The sequence below is a fragment of the Mchenga conophoros genome, linkage group LG15 (genome assembly GCF_057382185.1).
Source record: "Mchenga conophoros isolate Kocher_MC1m ecotype Shallow Benthic linkage group LG15, M_conophoros_male_GT1.1, whole genome shotgun sequence".
In the NCBI taxonomy this organism is placed as follows: domain Eukaryota; kingdom Metazoa; phylum Chordata; class Actinopteri; order Cichliformes; family Cichlidae; genus Mchenga; species Mchenga conophoros.
In genome coordinates, this window is record NC_140540.1 from 3,627,534 (window position 1) to 3,632,911 (window position 5,378).

At 37.2% G+C, this 5,378-nt stretch overlaps 1 long non-coding RNA gene across 1 annotated transcript in view; it reads left to right on the top strand.

Annotated features, from left to right (window-relative positions):
- Positions 1 to 5,378, top strand: part of LOC146557510 (uncharacterized) — a 29,241-nt gene that overhangs the window by 16,501 nt on the left and 7,362 nt on the right. The gene's annotated exons all lie outside the window — the stretch shown is intronic.

The following is a 5,378-nucleotide window of genomic DNA, read 5'->3' on the forward strand; positions in this document are numbered from 1 at the left end:
CACACCTAGAGCAGGGTTAGCATTCTTTTGTCTTCATGTTTCCAGCACCTTTTTGCTAATAGCCAGTCAGGATACAGAGTTTTTTTATAAAAACTTTAACCACGCAAACTGCAGTTGTTTTTTTTTTAAAGGTTCATGAGAACTAAACCAAAATATGTTAAATGAGGTGTATGAGGCTCTCTCATGCCTCATGCAATGAAACATTTATAACTGCATTTAATTTCTGGCATTAAAGTATTCACCTTTAAATTGAGTTTAAAATTTTAAATGAAACAGTAGACATACAATATTTTATTAATATTATATCAAATGGTAATTCTGCTTGAATATATAGAGACAACAGTTTAAAAAAGACTACAGTCAAAGTCTTTGAAGTGTCATTAAATCGAAAGTTAAAGAAGCATAAGAAAACCATAGCCTCTATAAAAAGGCGTTCTCAACTTGGCAACTTGGTTTCTTTATTTTATTATTATTATTATTACTTTCCCACCGCCATGTTGGGCTTTTTAGAGACAGAAGTGACCATACATAGGTAAGCACATAAAATAATGAGTCATCAGCTAATGCTAATAAAGCACCAAATTAGACCACACCCTTAGCTCGAGGCTTTAACAAAATCCAAACATGTCAGTTATTAGAAATGAGTTAGTTAACTGTTTTTGTTGGTTTAGTCGATGTTTTTCTAGACAGATGCTCCCCGTGAAGACCAGCTTTTTGTGCTAAACACTCGTGTGGTTAATCCAGAAAGGGCAGTTTCTGTCCCTTCTGAATTGACTTCATTCTCGGCCCCAGAGGACACGGCGTGGGAAAAACCTGAACTAGTAAGGCAGTCTGTTTGATCATGTAAATGGGCAGCAATTAACTTGTTTGCCCCCATGACATTTATCAGTCCAGGGTAATAAAGTTGGTAAACAGTGAGTGAAAACACTGAAATTTAAAGCTAAAAGTCATATAAATAAATAAACACCATCAGCTATCTGTGGGATTTGAACATAAAGTCTCTTAAGTGTATGTTAACATGAGCGATGAGCCAGCTCATGCTGTTTTTGTAGCACTGTGAAACAGCAAGGAGCTTACAATACTACTGTTTTGTAGAATTGGATAAGAATTTTCAATATCATGATTTTCTCACTTAATGCTCTCAGGGAATATTTGTGTGTATGTGCTCACACACATCCGCACAATCCAAAAATGGGAGATCTTTGTGTCCATAAACATAGAAAGAACAATAGACTCAATATTGGATGTATTTTGACAAAGTGACATGAGACTGCGTTTGTGTTAACAGATGGAAATCAGCTAAAGTTCAAAGACTCAAGAAATGCAGGGCCAGAGGAAAACCTTATAGTAGCCGTTGGATATTTAAATAGTTTTGTGTAACTGTGTCGCATTTCAACAGCTGGCCCAGAGGCTATAACTGACAAGAGCTAACTTTTACCACTTTTCTGTCACGCACAGCCCATCTATCTCCAGGCAAATCATGAAAGAGGCCCAACCTCCAGGTGAAAATGTCCAGACATAGTAACACCTGTTCAAATTTTCAGTTTATCCAATATTTTGGTTTGTTATTAAATTTCTACAAAACCAAACTACTCTGCAGAGTAGGATGCTTGAATAGCTTTCAAAGAAGATTTTTATTTTGCACTAAAAATCTTGCAGATGGATGACCAAAAAGAAACAGTGTAACATTTTTCAGTTCTGTGTTTCATGTTTCACGGTGACCTTTCAAAAAACAAGGAAAACAAATATTGAATTTAATTGGAACTTTTTTAAAAAAAAATCTTTTTTTAGCAATTTGGTAATGATCTGAAAGTGAGATTTAATAAAGAGCCCAAAGCTGATGAGACAGTCTGAATTTCAAATGTAAATATGATCAATAATGAATTGAGAAAAAAGTCTTTTTCCCCCCACGCTCATAAGTCTGCAAATGAAGACACAAATTTAGTCTGGAGTTGGTTGCGACTGTGCCATCCTGCTATTTGTGTTCCTTAATGACTTTCTAATTCCTTATCAGTGGGTAGCTAGCCTCCACAGCAGGCAGACAGCGAGCAATGGCAGGGTGCCATCCAGGAACAGGTGCTCTTCCATGTTGTGCTTATGGTGTCCGTAGGCCTCAATTACATCCTTCAGGTTGCTTTTGAATTGAGAGAATCCCAGTGGGTTCAGCGCCTTGCTCTGAGCTTAACTTTTTCTCCTTACACATTTCAGAGCTTGACATTGACTTCAGTTACCACTTTGTTGCCCTGCTGGAAACTTGGCTATAGGGTTTGTTTTAATTTGGCGGAATCGTTATCCCATTGCAGAACCAAAAGAGGTGCCATTAACTCAACTGAACTCCGGTGGACGTACCTGACAGCTTTACATTTATTTATGATGTTTTTTTATGACCGCCATCACATTTGAGCTTCATTCTACTGGAAATCTTTATAAGCGTGGTTGCTTTGAAAAGGTACAATTATTTTGTTTCAGCTTTGCTTAAACATGGTCATTTGAACCAATTACAGTTACAGGTTTAAACACCAACCAGTGTTTCTAGACTTGTGCTGTGAAAAGGTGTAAACGCAGAATTTTAAACAGGTGGCAACACATTGTCATCCTGGAACGTCCAATGAGACAAAAGTACAAGGTGTCTCTTGGCTTTGGTGTGTAACCAACACCAGGCTGTGGTTCGTGTCACGTTTGCACCTGTGACTCCTGAGCCTTTTTTGAGTGTGGTAGGTATTTTCCCTTTCACTTGCTGGTTAGGTTTAGCCATTGAGAAATATTTGGAAAGATTACCAAAAACTACTAGTTTAGGTTGAGGGAAAGATGGTAGTTTGTGTTAAAACACGCTGCTTCCCAAGATTAAACACACACATCAGAAAATGGTGTTTAACAAGTGCCTTTAAATGAAGGACTGAGTTGGGAGTGACAGACCCACCTCATTACTCATTTTTTTCTCCTTTATTTTATTCTTTTTAGCGTTTTCAACCTTCATTAGAAAGAGCAGTCATACAGTAGCACTCCTATAACTGCATATCTATATTTGAGACTACTGTTTCTACTGAAATGTGTTTGATGTTCTGTCAATAAGAAAAGTTCATTTACAAAAGGTTTACATCAGGGGTGTCAAACATAAGGCTTGGGGTCCAGAATCAGCCCTGCAAAGACTCCAGTCTGGCCCACTGGACAGCTTTAAAAAATGTGGTGAAGTGCACAGATTTACATTGTGGGCTTTCTGTGGCACACAGTTAAGCTTGAATCAAACAAAGCACCCTCCTGCCCTCTGGGAGGCGCTGTAGGATCTCACTGATCTCGACTGCACTACTGTAAATGCTGTATTCATACTGTACAATACAATAATTATAGTTTTAGAACTGTTTATTAATACTCGCAATTCTATATCTATGATCTGCTGTAGCTTTTTGTATTTATAACCATACATGTAACATGTTCATAGCTTGTACATACTTATAGTATATTCATAACATACCTTCATACTGTGTACATTGTATCTATAATAGATCTATATTCTGTAATATATCTATATCACGGCTAAAGCACTTTCTGGATGAATGCAAACTGCATTTCGTTGCCTTGTACCTGTGATGTGTACAATGACAATGAAGTTGAATTCAATTCTAATTATATTCTATTCCACTGTGTTTAGTGCCAGGGTTCCTCTTTGATACTGGTACAGTAATTGCTGAAATCATTTACATGATATTAAATAATATTAATTAAAGTCATTGGCACGTGTCGATCAAAACTAAGCCACCTTTTAAACCAGGATATTTACATTAAGTCTTACGCTGCACTCATTTACATGTGGCTGAAAAGTGTTTAGAGGAGCATATGAAAGTTGTTTATTGTCAACAGTAATAAGTAGACTTCAGAAAGAGGTCTGAATGGAGCTTTGTATCAGACTTTTTGACTTCACCTGTTGTCAAGAATTTTGCTTGACACAAGTTCACAGGCTGTGACTAATTTAAAAGATCGTTATTCGTCCCGATGTATACGTCAGCCTTTGCTGCAAAGCAGACACTGAGCGTTTTCTTTGCTTTTTAGGACAGTTTTCCAATTCCATAATTTCCAGACGACTGTCAGAATAATTTAGATACATCCTGATATTAGTCTATTATTAACACTCTTGTTTTCATTTGTGGAGCATAAGCAGGTCACACTTTACAAACAGACAATATTTTGACTGTCAGAATCACTAAGCTGATATCTACTCTCATTAATGCAGAAATTACAATCCATAAACACAAACAGCCAAATGCTTTTATTTCTCTTTCACTGTTTTTGAGCTTTAATCTATCCAAGTTTCCTATTTTGTCCTATAATTTCCTTACTTGGGGACATTTAGAGGACAGACATGAATGTTTCTTATAAAAAAGACTCAGACTCATATAAATTAGAGGCACGCTGTGACCAGCACCTGGAAAGCAAAGATTAGCATCAATTTAGAATATATGTTATTGATATCGGTGTGTTTTATGGGCTCATTTTCTTCTTGTAAAGCATATTGAGACTTTGGGGAGTTCACATTTAAATAAAGTATTAATTACTTCATTAATTTACTTTCTTTGGTGCTGAAAATGTGGATTTGGTCCAAACTTTAATGGGCTTCCAAAAGGCATTACATTTACACTTTGTGTATTTTCTGAATCCTTGCTATCATGAAGTCTTCTGAAGGTAACCGTTTAAATGCTGCAACACAGAACAAAACCAAAAAACTACATTGTTTAAAACTAGAAAGCTTTCCATGTGTAAAGATTTTTTGCTTATTTAGGTTTGTTTGCTGAGGTGTCAGGCATTCCAGTATATGTGCACAAACTCAATAGGTGCAGGTGTGGAATTAAGCAGCAACCAGGTGTTCGAGAGTTTGTGGATTTGTATGCTTTTACAGGTAACTGCTGCTAAAGTGGATCTGACAGTTCCTGGTGGTGGGGGTGGGCTGTGACAAGGAGGGATTGACCCTCTTATCAGTGATCACTTTCAAAGAAATAATATGCACACAACCCCACCTCTTGACTGACAGCTTCAGTTAACTGAGCAAACACAAATATAAAGTCATTTTTCTGCCACTTTGTAACTCAGCATAACTCAGTTAACCGGAGCTGTCAGTCAGGAAGGTTGTGTGTGTGCCGTTGCTGTTAGAGTGACCATCAAAAGGCCAGTTCCTCCCTTGGTTTCCGGCCCGTAACTGTCAAAAGTCAGTCAGTCAATTAGCACAAGCAGCACTTCAGTTTCTAAAGCAGAAGCTCTTGCATGCTTGTGGGGCTGATTTATGTGCTTACATGCTTTTTTCTTCTACATGCAGCGATGCATGTGTGTATAGCACTATAGTTTCAGTACAATATAGGCTTAACACACACAAAAATCAGGCAAATAAA